The sequence below is a fragment of the Micropterus dolomieu genome, linkage group LG07 (assembly GCF_021292245.1).
Source record: "Micropterus dolomieu isolate WLL.071019.BEF.003 ecotype Adirondacks linkage group LG07, ASM2129224v1, whole genome shotgun sequence".
Taxonomy (NCBI): Eukaryota; Metazoa; Chordata; class Actinopteri; order Centrarchiformes; family Centrarchidae; genus Micropterus; species Micropterus dolomieu.
In genome coordinates this window covers 30,771,822-30,792,041 of record NC_060156.1, presented here as the reverse complement: position 1 = coordinate 30,792,041, position 20,220 = coordinate 30,771,822, and positions in this window count along the sequence as shown.

The window sequence follows — 20,220 nt, the reverse complement described above, 5'->3', positions numbered from 1 at the left end:
ATTTAACACCTGTGGAATGTGCCATCTGGGTCAGATAGGGCCTTATCTGCTGTAGGATGTGAGAGTACTGGGAGGTGGACATTCTCCAGAGGCTGAGCAGCTAAGGCAAGTATTATACTTTCCGCGTCTGCGAAGGTCCGTGAAGGTCGGCTAGGGTCCGGTCCGCGTGACGAAAAAGTCATCATCTGAGGGCATACGCTTAGGGTCTGGGTCTGTGGGATGTCCCTGTGCCTCCCTTTTTTTGTGCGCGGCACCAACTGATCTACTGTGCATGTGTGGAACGTGTCCGCCAAGCTGACTGCAGAAAGTAATATTAACAAAAGCAGTCCGTGTCCCGAGTATTTTCGAGGCTTAAACTGGGACATGAAAGTGGCTGAAGGGGCTAGTGTTGCCCCTAGAGAGCTGCATTGGGATTGGGATCTCGAACACAAATCACACGGGAGCGGGCGGTTTTAACTCTGCTGCGGGCGGTTAAAAAATATACAGGGGGTCCCACAGTAGCGCTGATAAGATGGAGTCAACAAACGTTGGAAAGAAGAGTAACGTGAGTGCATACGGCTGCTCCCGAGAACGTACTGCACGGGCCTGACTCGAAGTGGCAACCTCAGGTACGGGAGACGGACATGGTGACAAGGAGCTAAACCCTGTGGCCACTGGCGTCGGTCGCCAGCACGTCTCTTAAAGTGTCGGGAGTGAGGTTTATAGTCTCGCTGGCTTCCATCACACAGGCTTATACAATACAAGACCACAGCAAGGCAAGTCTGAAATTTGGAACAATTCTCACTTCTTAATGACAAAAATGAATGCAATGATTTATGTAATTTATTCTGAATGTTTAGCATACCCCAAACATATGTGCGCTTTATTTACTCTGCATGTCAGAATGTTTGAATATTGCCCAATCAATGCAACATGAATGTGTGTGGATCGCCTTACAGTAGGAAAAGGCTACAAATTGGGAGGGCCCAGCGGGCAAAACAGAGGAAGACTATAGGAGGAAGAGTATACATCATTTGCAGTGGTGAGAAGTCAACAGCAAAGATGGCAGAACAGTCACTTTCTTCACTGTTGGAAATAAAAGAACTTCTCGATGACTTGCTGATTATGAGGCATGGTACAGGAGGGAAAGGAGAGACAGAGACAGCTGCCTGAAGCCTGGCATGCTGTTACCACCTAGCAAGAAGCTATCTCAGGTCACAGAGAAAAGAGAGTGACACAGTCACACACATTCCAGATGGTGAAAGGGTATTTACAGTAGCACTGCCTGGCATTCTGTGTGCCTGTAGAGGTTTGGCTCACTAATTAGATAACTCTGAGCTTGTGTTTGCCAAGAGTATACAACGAGAAGCGGCCAAAGTGGCATGATTGATCAAAGGCAAGGTGTTATATCTGATTTAGGCCCCATCCACACTACTACGTTTTCGTTTCAAATTGGAGACCTGCGTTTGCTCCTCCTGTTCAGACTAAAATGGTGAAAACCAAGACTTAATTTCAAAATGCTACTGACGCCGTTTTGTTTTAAAACTCCGAGTATTGTTTTAGTGTGGATGGGCAAAAAAGGATGACACAGACGCTCAAGTTTGGGTCTGATTGGGTCTTATAAGTCATGCAAAGCCGAAACATGATGCTACTGACAGTTTTTGATTTGGTGTTTTTTATTAAAATATTTTGTACCATGAAAATAAACTTATATACTTGTACTGTGTATATCGCCGTTTACTTTGCAATGACTTCCAGTCTGTTTTCAAGCCGCCACAGTCGCTTTTAACTAGCTCGTTATTGGTCCATTCAGTGTACCTGAACGGCCACTAGATTTGCATTTTCAGTTGTTTTAATGTAGACGGAGATCAACTCTGATATGCGGCTAAAACGTTGGTGTGGACGGAGATCGTATTCGTTTTAAAACTCTGGAGTATTATAGATGGGGCCTCGGTCCTAAACTGATAAATGGCCATATTTGTTGTGGAGTCAATCGGCATTTTTCAAAATTATGTGTTTGTGATTTTCTTAAGGAAAAATCTTATCTAATCTAATCAGATTTTCTGTCACTTCCTCCAAAAACCTTACTAGATAACATTTTGGAGACCGGTGTCCACAACAAATGGATTGATTCCCATCTTTATGACCTTATTGGAAACTTCACAGCATCTCAAGATCTATTGGTGAAGCAGCAGTGTGAGACTGACTTTGACTATGTGTTTTGGGAGTGTGACAAGGTCCTGGATAGAATCCACTCCTCCTCCATCTGCGCACGCCATCATCTTAGTCATCTTAAGCTCATTCATCCAACATAAAGGACCAAGGCAAGCTCCAGCCACACTTACACAAGTTTTGGCTCTTGTTCAACTTCTGGAAGCCAATTTTTGACTAAATTTCCAAAACACTGAAAACAACCATTGATCCTTCCACTCTCATCGCTCTTCTTGGCCTTCCACCCAAGAATAATTCCCTCTCTAACTCCCAGAAAGACCCTCTGATCTTCTCCACCGTAATTATCAAACAGCTTATTCTCATCAGCTGGAAGTCTACTCAACCACCTTTTTATATTCATTGGATGAGAAATTTGATGAACTGTTTACGCCTTGAAAGATTAGAGGGGATTGTTATGTCAAATCTTTGTCAAGTACTGTTATCTTTTGTCGTGTTATTTTAATGAAAACAATATAAACAAAATTTAAATGTTTGACTGTCAAGAGAAGATTGAACCGTGTGAATGAACCATATATAGAGTTTAGTTGGAGGTTTGGTGATCATTTATTTGTGTGCAAGTGTGTGTGTTTGAGTGCTTATTTAGTGGTATGACAGCACTAAATAGCTCAGAGTCACCCAGGTCATTTCACTGGGTGTCATTAGGCCACTGGGCGTGCCCAAATGAGGCTTGCACACATAAAGAGCCTCTGTTCCGCCACTCATCCTGCTCAATACAGCTGTCAGTCACCACAGCCCCACCTAAAAAAAGGCAAGAGGGAGGGGAGAGGTTGGTTTCTGACATATTTATGTGTATGTGCTGGGAGAAGAGTGTGAGATGAGGTCTTTGGGAAATACTGACTAATCAAATTCCAGCGCCAAGCTCTGGGATCTGGGACCTCGTCCTGTGGGGGTTCCAAATAGGTCAGGGAAGGCAAGGGACCACTGAGGACACAAGGGAAAGGAATGATTAGTGCAAGTGGGAGTGTGTGAGCTGTGGGGTGTGAGGTCTGCAGCACAAGAATGAATTAGTCAGTGGTTCCCAGTCTGTAATAATAAGCCAAGGATACAGTCATTTCAGAAAGCACTGAAGACCTGACAGCAATGGTTCAGATCATTACTCAGCCTTTACTGAGCTTGAACAACAAAACAATCAATGCACTCTTGTCAATAGTTTTAAAGGTGTCTCAAGCACTTTCCAGACATGGATTCTCTAACATTGCTTTTAGCAGTTTTTTATTCAAACATGAAACAAAACATGTTACCGAAAGAGCACAATTCTCACACAATATGTGGCACCTGGTACACGAGAGGGAGCAGCGTTACCGCTGAGTTGGAAAGTTTTGATGGAAGGATGGAAATTGATGTTTAAATGTCCATCATGAGCATGAGGGACTGTCACAAGTGAATCCCCTAATCAATTCCATCTTTCATCTTTCATCAAATTTTGCTGCCTATTTTATAAAGCACAGGCACTGTAAGATGTTAAAAGATGATCACTAAGTACTCTTAAGAAGGATCTGCACGTTATCGCTCTCTTATTGTTACTGAGTCCCACCTAGTAGGAGTAAGAATTGACCCTGACGCTTACTAAAAAAGTAGCAACATGCATACATTTTAACTGAATTTCCAGAAATTTGGAAAAATGAAATGTGCATTTCCATCCGCCGTTATGCGAATATTAGGAGTTGTATGCCATATAAATGTTTGACACATTGTCCAGCATTGGGCATTTAAAGAAGAGCAGAAGAAGAGGGTGCAACGAGATGATAATTAAAAGAGCTTCAGTCAAACCTCAAACAATAGAAAACCATGTAGAATACATGATAGTGTTTTTGTTTGTTTCATGCGCATGTTGAAAATGTGCATATAGACAGGTGGGAGAGAATGGATTTATTGTTCCAAAACAATAAAAATCTCCAAAACTAAGGAAAAAAGTGTGTGCTGACCTGAAGGAGGTCCTTGTTGGATCAAAACAGTAAATATAATGTTCTGGTTGTCAGACACTGTGCAGCATTTTTTTTCTTGTACCTCAAGAGCAACTTTTGCATCTGCCCTCCAAGACTTTTATACAGGTGCGCATGGACAACTTTGAAGCTTTTTTCCAAACACAAGAATTAATTTACTGTCCCCATCATCAACATCTTAGGCTAGCAATTCTCCAGAGTACAATTTTTTTTTCTTCCAGATCTTCACTTTTCCTTTCCTTCTCCAGTTAACAATCTTTACAAGACCAGGATGGGCCACATATATGACCGGGAATTTAGAAGGTTTTACACTCTGAGTCAAGGGTCAGCTAAGTTTAGCTGCACCCTGGAGAGGGAGTGAGTGTTTCACCAGAGAGTTTGATAAAAGAAGCCACCTCTTGCAGGAGCAGCTAGCTCCATATAGAATGTGAATTAGGGTGGGGGCCCATCCACCTCTATTGTCTGGATAAAAGAATAGGTTGTCTTTCATGTTCTGAAGTTAGCAACCCTCTGGGTCTCCTGGTATCAACCCTGCTGATCTCTCTCCTGCTGCAGGGAGGGATTTTGAAAATGAAAATGCTTTAGCTGCATGCTACTGATATGATAATTAAGCTCAAACTGAGATCTGTCCAAAGAAAGGCTTGACAAGAAAACTTTGAGCTACATTTTCATTGTGCATGTTGATTGATTACTACACATACTTAAAGACAACGCCTCTTGTTAATTCTAACAGTGAATTTGCCTTCACGTGTTTTCAGCCTCCTTGAACTCTGTGCTGAGTGCTGACAGTTCTCAAAGGTTGCGCAGCTCCTTTTCTCCATTTGTCCCTGTCCTCCTGCACCTCACTCTGCAGTCTTATGGAACTCATTATCAAGCCTTTCTCTCCACCCATGTTCCCCAAACACAGCAGGGTCACATACATGATGATCAAATTATTTTTTAACCTGCTGTGAGTGGCCTACTGGATGAGTGGGGAGAACTGCATTAGGACAATTTGTGTGTGATCACTGAAAAACTGCCAAAATAATTTTCTATTGCTTTCCTGTGATTGTCTCAATTCTTGGCACATACATTTTCTTTTTTCAGAAACCCCACCCATCTGGCACTCCAGACAGGTTAAAACAAACACCCAGAATGCTACAAACAAAGCAGACATGATTTGACCCAAGTTTGCTCCCAAGTCTTTCTATATGTTCCTTCCATCTCTCTTTATTCAGTCTCCTCCACTAAATCAGTGGCTGTCACCCACTAACAAATCTTAGTTTGACTTTAGATTTTGTAGAGGTGGAGAAGGAATAACATCAAATCTGACACACAGTTTATATTATTTTCTCCAGGGGAATCCAAGTTTGTCTGTTCACTGCATGGAACACAGTTCACTGACAGTGACAGTACAGTGTTACAGTCTTGAAAAACTAGTCTGAAATTGGTTATAAGATTGCAAATTAGTGGCACATAAAATAAAATAGTACACTTCTTCACCTTAAATAGTCTAAAACCAACTTCAATAGCCTATATAGACAAGCATCTAGCAGTGAGAGTGAGGCTGCACATTATGTACATGTATTCAGAATTTATATTGGTTTGTACGCTGCCTGGGGGCTTTTTGCCTGTAAATCCAAAAGTTTCTTATTTTGTTGAAACGGAATCTCAGGGTGTCCTTTTGTGCACACAGAGCAGAAACTAACCCACTATCAATTGTGGAGTTGAGATAAAAACAAACGTTGTCCACAGAGGGATTCCTGACAGGTGCTGATTCTAAAGACAGACAGGGTGGATATCTACAGTATGTGAAACATGACGCATCATTAATGCTAATGCTGAATGACGCACCAAAGTGCTACTTTTTCTAGTGCTAGTTTTTTCACTTGTGGGGTTTTGACCAGTCAGCTATAGCAGTGCTTTCTGCAGGTTTAAATATCCTCGATTATTTAGATGATTATTCTGTTGTAATGTTATTTCAATGCAAGTCTTAGATTTGATTATAGAATATGTACATCTTTGAATTGCTTATTCAATTCAATTCAGTTCAATTTTATTTATATAGCGCCAAATCACAACAACCGTTATCTCACAGCACTTTTCATAAAAGAGCAGGTCTAGACCGTACTCTATGATGTTATTTACAGAAGCCCAACAGTTCCCACCAAGAGCAGCACTAGGCGACAGAGGCAAGGAAAAACTTCCTTTAAGAGGCATTATTCTAAACATTAATTCACACATGCACGGAAGCATTAATGCAACAAAAAATAAATACAAAAAAACAGGATGAATTGTAGACTTTGGTGATCTGCTGATTTTCCTTCATACAATGCACATGACACAGCACACCATTAAAAACATACAGAATCTACAGTATACAATATACTAGTGCAAATGAACAGGTACCTGCAGGTAAGTTATACTGTGTTATACTATGAAAGATGTTACAGGTTGCATATTATTCAAAAAAACATATTTTGGTGTCGAGGTACATGTACTTGTACACCATAAAATAACACCTAAATATACGGCATCTATATTGAGTAAAAGAAATACAGTTGTTTGAAAAATATTACTTATTTATACAGTGTATAATGAATGACATTTACATAGCGCTTTATCATTGAAACTCAAAGAGCTTCACAGTGAAGTGGGGGGGACTCACCTTAACCACCACCAATGTGTAGCCAGAACACTCACCACACATCAGCTTGAGGCAGAGAGGGACATTGTGACAACTTGCACAAAGTGACAAATTTCATATTTCATGATTACTTTAACAGCACAAAGGATAGATTTGTGAGCTCCTTTGTATTAGTATCATTTACAGCTCTGAAAAAATGTGAAGGGCCACGAATAGGTGTCAAAATATCCAATAGAAAAATGGGTTTGGGACCTGGCAGCTCAACTCAGTTCCATATAGAGGTCAACCCAGTGATGGTGGGGTGTCCTCAACAAGTTAACCCGACTGTGAACAGGCTTCTTCCTGTGGACAAGGCCTCCATACATAGCAGGCAGGGCCTCCAACTGTTAGCTGAGGGAGCGCTCGGGGAGGCTACTGTTTCTGCCACTGTCAGTGAGATGGATGAGGGGGGAAACACAGAGCGAGGGAGAGTCTGTTTAGGCCAGATGACATCTCTGACTGTGTTTGACACGTGGACACAAAATCTCACAATCCCCCAACTTCCCTTGCTCTCGCACAATGAACATAAGCTGTCCCCAAACACATATGCATAAGAAATTAGATCACCACCGACGATGATGACCAAATTATATTTGTCACACTATCACATGTGAATAGAGAATGCTTTCCACACACAAGGCTGTGAATACACGTATGCACACACACATACACACGTGTGCCGTACAAAGGTTGGAATTCTAGACAATAGAGTAAAGGGTTGACACCATACTGTGCCACAGACAGGCAGAATGATGGATATGATGGATCAATCACCCTCTCTGTTTAATCAGGACATCAGTCACCAAAATGAATGTGGGTTGATGGGTAACTTGGCAGGGAAGGCGTGGGTGAGAGGAGAGTGCGGGGGAGAGCTAGAAGCTCTTTATGACCACATCTAACCCCTGATGGGAATGTTTATGGGTTGATGGAGTGATAATGCTGTATATTCAAATTGGTAACAAACACATGCTGGTCTTTCAGAGTGCAGTCCTGTCAGCACAGGAAGACATGAAGAAAAACAAAATTCCTGGGGATCAACAAGAAGGTTAGCTAGTTGTAATAAATATAATTCTGTGTAATTTTGTGTAATTTTGAGTCAGCTGACAACTAACAGTAGTTACCTGTGGTTTAATAAGTAAATCAGTAATAATTAATGAAACAGAAGCTCAACATTAGAGAATTCAGTTTAAGTATTTGCAGACTTAAGCATACAGCACCACAAAAGAGTCCTCATACAGCCTCTAGCAGCAGGAGAGTTGTGAGTTTCGCTGTCTAGAGCTGATGTTCTGGCTCTGGGACCATCACGTCCTCTCTGCATATTAGCTTCACAGTAGCAAATGTTTGCTAACCCACAACCTAACTAATGTAAGCTACATTACTTGCACTAGTGCAGTGCCCATTTACAGGGGCCGATGTGACGCCTTTAGGGTGACCAGACGTCCCGAAAAATATGGGACAGTCCCGAATTATGAGCAGTTGTCCCGACTCCTGTCCCGTTTGTCCTGAAAATACGATCTTCGTCCACACCAGCGTTTTAGCTGCGTATCATAGTTGATCTCCGTCTACATTAAAACGCAAATTTATTGGCCGTTCAGGTACACTGAGCATGTGCGTGCTGGTGTAAACATGAAGCAGATGGTCTATTCTGTAGTTACAGAAGATTTGCGAAAGGTGGTGGCGGAAAACAGACTGGGAGTCGTTGCAAAGTTAACGGCAGCATGCACAGTAGCCCACAAGTGTAGGCAGATAGACCTAAGTGTTATCTGAACGGTAGAGAATATTTTAATAAAAATACCAATTCTATCAGCAGCATCGTGGTTCTGCTTTGCATGACTATTAAGACCCAATCAGAGAGCTGAGCCTGAGTGTCTTCGTCATCGTCTCTAAAGTCCTCCGTTTTTGCCCGTCTTCACTAAAACGCCCTCTGGAGTTTCAAAACGCAAAACGGGGTCAGCAGCAAGTTCCAAAGTTCTCCGTTTTAGGTCTTCATTTTTGCTGTTTTAATCTGGATGGGAGGTGGAAACGTAGCAAACGGTCTCCGTTTTAATTCGAAAACGCAGTAGTGTGGATGGGGCCTAAGCACAAGTTTTGATTATAGTCTAATACAAACATTAAATCCTTCATTTGTGTGGTTCTCAGGTTACAGCAGGAGCTGCAGGGCATAGTGGACATTGTGTCAACAGCGTTATTATAGTCACAAAGTAACACGCATGCTCTTTTCCCCTTTTTGTTTTCTAGTGAAGATGAAGATGGCAGCCAAGGAGGAGAGATCTGACATGCACATTGCGCAGACAGATGTGACAGGCATCACACTGATAAAATTAATTAAATAAAATAAATTGAATACCAGATCATTGTGACACACACAAAATGTATTGTTACATTTTATGCAATGTTAAGATATTCTGTTTTGAGCCGTTTATTATATTCTTTGATGAAGTTAAGAGGCTCTGTAATACACTGTGGACATTCCAGTGTTGTCAACAGGGGGCAGTGTGACATTTTGCTTCCCGCATGACTCTCTTTGTTAGCGGACTTGTTGTTTCCTCAATCTTCTGAGCCTTTCTCACGTTTTCTCCTGTTTTACAGGAAAATCTTATCTGTTTATGGGTTCTCCATCTGAGACCTGTAACATCATCATTATTTACCCACTGTTAAATTCCCGCAGTTGTTCTGTTTTTCCTAATGAAAGACAGTTGAAACGTGATTCCCCTGAATGAGAAGCGCAGGAATTTCCTCTGCTAGGAGATGCTGGGGAAATGAAAATAAGCGTCCATAGGTTGATGGATGTGGACCTATCGCCAGAACGCACACTCGCATGTGAAATAGTCTCTTCATAGTTAATTTGTTGAAGAGCGAAGAAAATATTTTCACATGTTCGTGTACTACTGACCAAGCTAACCACGAACCCAACAATTTTACATTTAAATTATCAAACTTATGTGCTGACCTCTGTCCAACAGCATTAATAACACTGAAACAACATGACAATGGTGGAGATACTGCTAGATATTTAGCGCTTCCTTAGAACTTAACATAAAAAAATATTCTCTACTGTATTTATTAATTCTGAACGTGTTTTGTGTTCAAATTGCACCAAACGTGACACTGCACTCCCTTGGGTCCACAGCAACACACCCACCACGTTTGAAGTTGATTGGATGAATGGTTACTGACATAATGAAAATACAAACACACACTGGTGACTGGTGCACACTAGAGGTGATTTTCAAATTTTAATTGATTTGAAAAATGTGGGATACCACAGACATGACAACAGAATAAACCATTTTTTGTTTTAATCTTAAGAATGCACACACCAGATGATTTAGTCCAGATGCAGGACCACACAAATGGCGTTTAAACTAAATAATTTCAGAGTGGCGATTCCAGGGACTCTCACAGAAACTCACATGATCAAACATGACTTTAGACACAAACAAACATGGAGGCAGACTGTCGTCATCAGCTAGTGCACTTGTGTTTGCTGTGTTTTGCACAGAAAAACAGAGAAAATAAAAGGGAATAAAACTGCAGAGCATGAGCTCATGGCTGGAAAGAGGGAATCAGCATGCTTTACACATTTTATAGCGCAAGCAAATACACACCACATTTGTGACACTTCCCAGTCAGCTCACTCTTATTGGCTGTTCGAAGGCTACTCAATTTCAGTGTCTCTGATCCAGTCAGCGACCTTAAGAGTATGTAAGTTTTTCTTTGTGTTTTACTGGTGATGTCAGCTTGTAGTGTTTGATTTTGAATCAGTCATTTCAATACCTTTCTGATTAACAACACACTTTTATGTAAACTTTGTCCCTATAATCTACTACACCCAGGCCTGGTGTGGAAATTCCTAAGTGAAGAAAATGAAGAGAAACTAGAGAGATGGAGACAGAGAAGTATTGATTTCTGCAAGCAGTATGTGAGGTGCCCTGGCAAGAGTCTCAGTCAGTCCCTGATCACCACCTCTCAACCGCTCCCTCTCAACAACCAAGCTTGATAAACACACTGTGAAATTAGCCCAACCCCATCCTCCATGGCTTCCAACAGGAGAGCACTAATGGAAGCTAACACAAACAGCCAAAAAGCCAAAAAGCAGCCCTGGCCACACACACAAATCCACACCCTTTATATCATCACTGTGGGAGCTGCACAGCTGTGACTGAGACTACGTCCACACTAAGTTGGCTAAACCTGAAAATCATGACAGACAAAGTTACAAAAAGATTGTCTTCTTAGCTCCACTTACACATCCCCTGAATGTCACTGAGCAGTTATATCATGTTTTTCCAGCTCAGATTTAGACTTTAGCTTTCGTGTTCCAGACCAGTGCTGATGTAGATGAGAGCTAGCCTGACAAAGAGAGGGAAAAACCTGACAAAGCCTGAGGGGCACAACACCTCTTTCACTCTGATACCTGTTGATGCTTTCATCTCAGAATGAATAATTATCCCTCCTTCTAACCTGAGAGTGAACAGTCACGATGAAGTGATTCTTGAAATGAAGCCAGACGGTCCATATCTGAGAGGTGAAGCTGTTCCGACCTGTAAATAGATAGAAATCAGTGCTGTGTATTTGTACGGTGCTGATTAAACTGAGTCATGCTGTATTCAGAAGCAGCAAACCAGTGAGTTGCACCTTCCCTTGTAAAATGTTTGCATAATGCTAGGATGATGAGTGTTGAGTGAGGAAACTGTTGATGAATATGAAAACAGTTCTCTTGTTGTGCAGGTCCATTGAGTCATGGTTGGATGTTGAGTAAGACCTTGGCTTCTTCCTATTCACCGGTTCTTGAGCTTTCACATACCGGCTTGTCGCTCACGACGTCACTGTGACCCCGGTCTCCAGGAAACAACCATTGTTACAGTGGGGAACAGTGGCAAGCAAGGAGAGTGAATTGTGAACTGTGTGTGTGTTTGGTGGTAGGAGGAGGTAGGGGTGCATGCTTGTGATGGATGTGTCTACCTTCCTGTTTGTGGTTTCTCAGGAGTGCTCTTTTTCCCATGCTGTGAATTGCACACACCCGCTCACACGCTGCCATGCTTTCTCTGTGCACGCTGTGGGACAAAATCAGGCACAAGAAAAAAGACATGCAGGGGATGAAAGAGTCACAGGAGTAAATCTCTTTCCCCTCCGACCAAAGTATATGCCAAAGACACACTTGGGAGGGCTGGAGAGTATTTAAAGTCAGATTCTTCATTTCCTCGTTTGGCAGCCTCCACAGTGAACGTGGCGCACCTTCTGTGTTCACTCACAGTTTTTAATTTCAGCTGATAATTGGTCTAATGCCTAACCTTTGCTCATTTTAGTTCTGAATGGCAGGGAAGGGAGGGACCTCCGGGGTGCTGCACCAAGACGAGAAGAGAAGCAGGCCGCAGAGCTTAACCAGATCAGCTTCCCTGCCGGCCAATATTTCAAACCCCACCCTTGATGTCTGCGTTTGCCCTGTCAGAATCACCTGTCCTCTTCTCTCTCTTCTCGTCCAGCCCTCTCGTGAAAGATGATCTTTGGCGCTGACTAGTGTTACTTTTGTCAGACGAAACTAAACGAAATATATTTGTCAACAACCTTTTTTTCCCTGACTAAAACAAGAAGACCAGACGGGGACAATGTCCTTAAACGCTGACTGTGACTATAGTAACATGCAATATTGTTGACGAAAAATGACAACACTAAAATGTAATCCATAAATTAAAAATGTTAATAAAATCTCTTTCTTTTTGTCAGTATAATGAGGCGACAAAATATTACAGCCCATATTTTCTCCCTTTAAATTTTCACTTGAACAGTGTTCATTCAGCAGTGTTTTTTTCTTACTGCGCTTTGAATGCTGGCGACCGGGGCGACGCCTGGTGCGCAAGGAAAACGTTACTGTACTGGGGAGGACGCAAACTCTGGTGATAAACACAACATGCTAGGGAGAAAGAGGCGCTAAGATATGTGGTGCCATGTCAAATACAGTGAGGTGGACAAAAAGTGCCTAATTATATCAGACGGCAAGCAATGTGGTTATAAGAAACACTACAAACTTGAAGCGGCATATCAAGGCTAACCACCTGGGAATTGAGATCAGTTAATGTCTCCTTTGCAATAAAATGAGAACAAAGCTAACATTCGAATCATATCTCTATTTTGGTTAGACCAAAATGCTAAGCTAAATGCTTGGCTAAAATGCCCAGACTTTTAGTCAAACTAGGTTAAAAAAATAGTATACAGTGGACTAAATATGAAAAAAACTTACAAGGACATTTGACACAGGACTAAGACTAAGACTATATTTTAAAATGGCTGACAAAATTAACACTAACGCTGACCACTACTTGTCAAGTATATGTGGTGGCGACAGACAAGTTCCCTCACAGTCTTTTGTCACAAAGGTTATTTCTGAAGCTCTTTTAACACTTAATTACATCTCTCAAGAGGGAGGGGACATAACTGACACATGCGAGATGGACCAAAGCTCTTCCCTGGCCTTGACACAAACAAATTGTCAGGGGGAAGACATTAGGCATATGGTGATTGTAATGAATGGGGTGCACTTTTAAGGTTTAGTGATTTTGAATTGAGTGAATTGTCGGAAAGGGCGTTCTTGAGTAAGGGTCAGTTAGAGGAGGAGGACATCTGGTTAGTGGTTCATTGGCATTTGTTGGGGTCACATGGTAGCACATAGTGTGTGATGATGACGGAAAACATGCCTTCTTTCTCAGAGCAAATAAGTACACAATCTATGAAGAACTTGACATAACAAATCATGCACATAACTTACATTTGCTATTACTTAATTTTATAATTTCACTGTTCAGTATTTGGAACTTTTGATCATCATCTGAGATTCCTAACCGTTGGACACAATGTAGCTCTTTGAAAAGAGGAAAGACAGTTTGGTGAGCATCTTGGACAGGATGTCGTGACGTGATTGTAACTTATTCTCTGACTGTGGCCAAGCAGAAATATTTTTAGGGAAATCAAAATAAAACAGCTTTAGTCTATACACACCTGAAAGGGACCTTAGGACAGGCAAACTTGATCTGAATGGACCCAAGTAAATAAATAGATTTGCTTCAAAATGTCTCAACCCGGAACAGAGAGAAGAGAGAACACCAACACTGACACTGTTGAAAAGAGCTGCGACGTGTAATTCTTCCTGCACTTCACAATTTTCTGTCTCCCCTCAAAAACTAAGACCCTACCCATCCCAACCAGACTGAATATACAGTAAGTTGCCCACGGCCAGAATCTTGGTTACTAGGAACTGATTGGATCAGTGAAGACCTCTAACATTAGAAATTTGAAACACAACTATTTAGCCCATAACACATTCCTGTAGCTACACTGCATTTGTCTTGAGAAAGTGTAGCACACACACAGATACGTGCACGTTATTAGCTGTGCAGTGTGATAAGCTCTTAACTTCCAGCATGTATGAAACTCCCTACCACTATAAAGTATGTTAATAATTCATGCATAATTACTGTAACTTCAGGCAGTAAATAAATAATTGGTATCCCAGAGACTTGTGCTGCATTTAAATCACACTCTATTGAAATAATGAGGGAAAGTTTTAAAAAGTGATTTATATCATTAGTCTGCAGTACTGAAAGCGAAAGTCAGACTGCCTAGCCCTGTGCTGTCAACTAAGTGACTCAAGGAAAGAAATGAAAAGCAGAGAGGACATGGTGTATGTTTCACTGCTCCGTGCTGCAGACAAGAGAGACTTCCTGCACATCTACACTCCACAGACCTCCTAAACTACGCCCTCTCCTCTCCTCCACATCCTCAATCTCTTTGCTCTCCTAAAAAGTCTCCACCTCCACCATGCTACCCCTTTGTGTCCATCTCCTCCTCACCTCTCCCATACCCAGCCCGAGGTGAAAGAACCTTTCTCATTCAGGGCAGTGTAGAGGGAAAGCTTGCTTTCAGGTCTCCCTCCTCAATAGCTCTTTATGCCAGGACCCCTAGGCTATCAACATGACAATGTGACAATGTGGCGGGGCTTTTTAAAAGAGATCCTGTGTTTGTTAAGTGTTTTTTCCCCTGAAGAGCAACCACGGGGCAGGGTCAGGGGACCTGAAAAGTGCCTGTGAAAGAAAAGGGCCAACTTTGATCACACAATGTGAAAGGGATGGATTTTTTGATTAACTTGAGCTGGGTTCTGTTTTTTTGGGTTTTAGAGTGCAGAGAATCTGAGTTCAAATGATAATTCATCAAAATGATTCAAGATGAAACTTAAAATAAGAAACCTATAGGCCTATCTGTAGCCTTCAAATCAGACGTTCTTTGAGAATCTTGCCACAGTATTCTGAAAGTGCTTTAAAGATTTGGTAATGGGTGGAACTGTAATATTTGTCAGACTTATGAATGCTTTTTGAGTTGCTGTGTGCAGTTTGAAATGATGTTGACTGATGACATTACTGAGGTTTATCTTAATTCATGGATGTCAATGGGATCAGTAGAAGCTCCTCTCAAAAGTAGCGGCATATACATCTTCTTTGTGACCACTGTTTTCACTGTTGTAGAGGTGGATGCGTGTAAACAGGAAGTTGTGTAATCCCATTTAATTGTCTAATATGAAATTAGTGACTTTATAAATACTTAAATTACAACATGCAGTTTAGACAGACCAGCTGTTAAATTTACCACTCACTGTTCTGCCCTTGGGACACACTCTGAAGAGCAACCTGCGAGGGCTGTGGATTACCTGAACTTTCATCTGCACCATGGAGCTCTATTGTGGTCCAGAAACTATTAAATATCACCCCATGTCACACTATTTCACTGGGTGACATGGACTTTCATTAACATGAACACACACACGGTAGTTTATTTTGATTCAATCCCACATACACCGTCCTGCTGCTCCAAATACCACATTTTTATTCATTTGCAGCTGAAAGTAGTCCCCAACAAATTTATTTCCTCGTGTATGAGTAACGTTTGCTAAAAACTACAGTACCCAGCTGTTTTAGAATTTTAAAGCCTTTTAAAAGAATATATACATTTGCATATCAGTTTGCATAAAAGGCAAAAGGCATTTATTTACATATCAGTAAATGAGGCCGTTGTTGATTTCTTTGTTAACAGAAAATAGAGAAAAGTAGTGAGCCAGACTGAACATGTAGTAAACTGCAATCATTTTGGAATTCAACACCATAGAGGAAAAACTGTAAATGAAGGTCTGCTGGTTTTCTGGCTACGTTTACATTTACTCATTTGGCAGATGCTTTTATCCAAAGCGACTTACATTTGTGACTATTAAACATCAAATATTCAAACTATTAAACATTAAACATCAAGTCACCTGTTAGCTTGTTGCACATTGAGGCATTCGATATGAATAAACAAAATGCCTATTTTTCAACGTCACAAATTCAGTGTTAGTTCTCATTCATTCAAACCTTCAAAACTGATATTATGTGACCAAGTCAATCAGCTACAACTTCTCCCACCAAAGGACTAGGTGGTACTCCTGTGACACGTACACCTTTAACACATGTGACTATTAATGATATATCCAAATTGTTTCTCCTGAGATTACCTCTGCAAGGCACCCTTTCAAATACAGATTAGAGAATACAAAACCTGCTCTTTGGGCTCATCTTCCCAGCTCATATTATTGCATCTCCTTTTTTACCCCAAACCACCCAGGAGCAAAGCAGACAAACTGCAAATTATTTCATTTACACAACCACTGCTTCTTCAATTCAACTTATTTTTTCCCACCAGATCGGCACTGGAACTCTTTTCCTCTCCACCTCATGAAACATTTTCTATTATTCATCAAAAGGGGCTTTAAGCACCTCTCCAACCCTGTTACACAAGCAAAAAACAAGACATCTCTCTTTAATGCTGATTCCTCTCATCTTCTGGGAACAGAATTTGTGGCTCATTAAAATAAAACACAACCACAAGTTCAGAAAAGAAAATCAATTCTTTGGCTTTGAGCAGAGGAATAAGAAAGAGACGGAGGGAGTGAGAGAGGGTGGGCAGTTCCTGGATGGATGAACCTAGACTAGCCCTCAATTTCTGGCACTAAAATCACATCATTTGTCTTCACTTTAATTCTGTGGAAATGTGTATTTGCATGGTGGTGCTCATACTTAATCTGACAATCCAGGCCCACGGATGAACACAAAGGCCCTTTTCATCTGTGTGCACATGAAAGTGACTCATCTGAAAACTGTTATTAGTTTGCAACAACTAAAACTATTCTTGATCTACAATCGAAGCTGCACACAGCATGACTCCATGTGAACAAATTATATCTTTCTACTAAAATTAGACTCCGAGATACTGATATCTGCAGGTAATTAGAAAAAATGAAATGACAAAAAAAATCTTTTTTAAGTTGGAGGACTTTCATTTTTAGCTTGAGTGGTGTGACCTTTTTAAAGCTGAATCACTGGGCTTTTGAGTTATGTGTTTTTAAATATAGTAATGCCAGTTTATTTCGAGCGTAGGACTCCAGGGAGAGTTATCACAATGGCCTCATTTTACCAGAGTGGGATGGCAATCTTTTAGTGCAGGACTGTGTCATTGTCAGTTGTGTTTTTTTTTCTCCCTCTTCGGTTGGTTATCTGATGTTCGTGTCACTATATTTACAAGCTCTGATAAAAGCATCATTTTAGCCCCTGATAGAGTATGAAAACAAAATTTAAAAATGGACACAGGCAAAGTTAAATATAGGTCAAATAGAGACAAAAATTTAAATTAGAGTAAGGTTCTGCTCTGCTCGCTGTCAAAAAAGGCAGTAGAGCAATTCATGCAATTAACCATTTCAGTTTCCACTTCTAAGGTTAACTTTACTCCACAGCTTAGGCAGTGTTGAAGTTAAACTGAGCTTTTCTTTCTCTCTCTCAGTTGTTCATTTTAAGACACATTTCCTCTACATGTTTATCTCTTCATTTTGATGTCAAATTAAATAATCCAGTACATACACATATTATGGACTGGATATGATTTTGGATGATTTGCATGGCAAATAAGATTAGCCTAAGAAGCTCTTTTTGCTGAACTTCTAGTGTGTGTTTTGAGTAAAATCTTTTGAAATCCCTTATTATACTAATATTGGATATATTAAATCTTGAACCTTCTTTGACACACTCGCCACATTTGAGGGACTACTTCAAAAACATTCCCAGCAGTTACTGATTTGGACTGAAGAGGAGGAATACTAAAGAAGACAAGGCTGGCATACAGTTACTATCTAGCTATCTCATGGACTTCAGTAAAAATAAAATTATATATAACTGATTTTGCGCCACTGACCCATGTGCTATGTATTTAAATTTAAGGTGGAAGGAAAAAAAGGGGGTTTAGTGCAATAGGTGTAGGAGGAAAAAATAATTGTTTCACACAATTTCTACTTAAACTTACTAATATACACAGCAGTCTAAATCTCAATAATGTAATGGATATCTGTCCAAGTATCATAATGTTTGCATTAAACCCCAAGCAGCTCATTTAGATTACACTATACATGGTCTGACACTGTATACTTTGTACTGAACTGAGATGTGGTTTATGTGTACTTGGTAGCAGCCAAAGCCAGTATTGCTGAAACAATGTCCAGTGTAGCATCACAACTGTACATGAATCAGAATCAGAATCAGATTTTTTGCCAGGTACATTTTCACATACGAGGAATTTGCCTTGGTATATATTGGTGCTTTACAGAATATAAATACAGAAATATAAATATTGTCTAGATAAAATAAAGACAGGTATGTACAATGTACAAGTATACAAAATAATACAATAATACTATCATACTAATGTAAATAAAAAGAATGCAAAAAATATATAGACCATTAACAAGCAATGTGCAAAAATTTACAATAGAGAGCCTAATGTTGCTTTCAGACCAAACGCAAATTTAATTCTCACGGCGCTTTCCTCGCGTGAGTACATTCGCTGCAAGTGTTCACACACAACGCGAGAAGGCGATTAGAACCCGCGCAAATTCGCTCAAGTTGGAAATTTTCAACTCACGCCGGCACCGCCCCCTTCGCGTCGCTTTGCGCCGCCCGACAGAAAATCGCGGCTCTACGCGTCTTTGTATGTAAACTCACCGCCCCAAACGCTCGCTTCGCTTTTGGTCTGAATGTATAGTAAGTCACTCAAGTGTGCTTCCGGCCCTTGGGACCTTATTTAAGAAAAAATATGTACGGTAGTCAATGGTGAGAGACAACTTATTTTTTGATCCTGTTTGAACTATGCCCTGAATTACTGATATTGATGTTTGTCAATTAAAAAAATTATTTTGTCCGTCAAGAAAGTCACAGTTTGACGAAGTTGCATGTCGTTTTGTGTGAAAATAGTTCAATGACCTACATCTCTTGTCTCGTACTATATATGTCACCAACATGTTAACGCGGTAATGCTAGCTAATGTTATTGCTTGGTTGCTGCTAGCTAGGTAATTTAGCTATGTTCTATGCAGAAACATATCTCACCTGATGTGTTTGATCCAACGACTCTCAGTCCTTTTATCACATCATCGACACATGGAAGTTCTTTGGCGTTAGCTTCAGTAACATTAGCTTCAGTCATTGAGAGAAAAAGTTACAATGTCACATATGCGACTTTTGGGTTTGTGGTCTTTGTAATTATGTCTTATACTTCAACAGTTTTACATCAAACTGTGACTTTCTTTATTTTTAAATGTATATTTTAAAATAGACCATCATCATATGTGTAATTCAGAGCACAATTCAAACGGGATAAAAAAAATTTGTTGTCTCTTGCCATTGACTATCGTACATGTATCGGACACAATTTCTAACCAGTATGCCTTATGTTAAGTCCACCATGCATCATGTTAAGTGAGCGCTGCGTACCGCCGCATGAACACACCTATTGATGGCGGTGTAGAAGTGCACCATCATTGTCTTTTGCAGAATGAACTTTTTCAGCTGCTGCAGGAAGTACAGCCTCTGCTGGGCATTTTTGATGAGGGAGGTGATGTTCAGCTCCCACTTGAGGTCCTGGAAGATGATGGTGCCCAGGAAGCGAAATGAATGCACTACAAAAAAGGTGAATTGCCCTAATGTGGGACATTTTGTGCTTTTCAGACTTCTGTGGCATATTGCGATGTGAAGCCAATGTATTAAATCAACACCCAACACCATTTTAAAAACCAGAGGATATGTCCTAGTCAAATCAAAAGAGAAAATGCAGATACCACATTCATAAAAGAAATGACAGACATATTGGTGCTATAAGAAAATCAGCATCTTCCTGATGTGGGAATATAATATTAATAATATATATATAATATTAAAATTTTCTTAAGTTAGTAATTATCTTGGTTCTGGATGAATGAAACATTGATAACTGAACATCAACAAATAATACAATATGATAGTTTTGATGCAGTTATGACAGACATTAAGCAACTGTTATA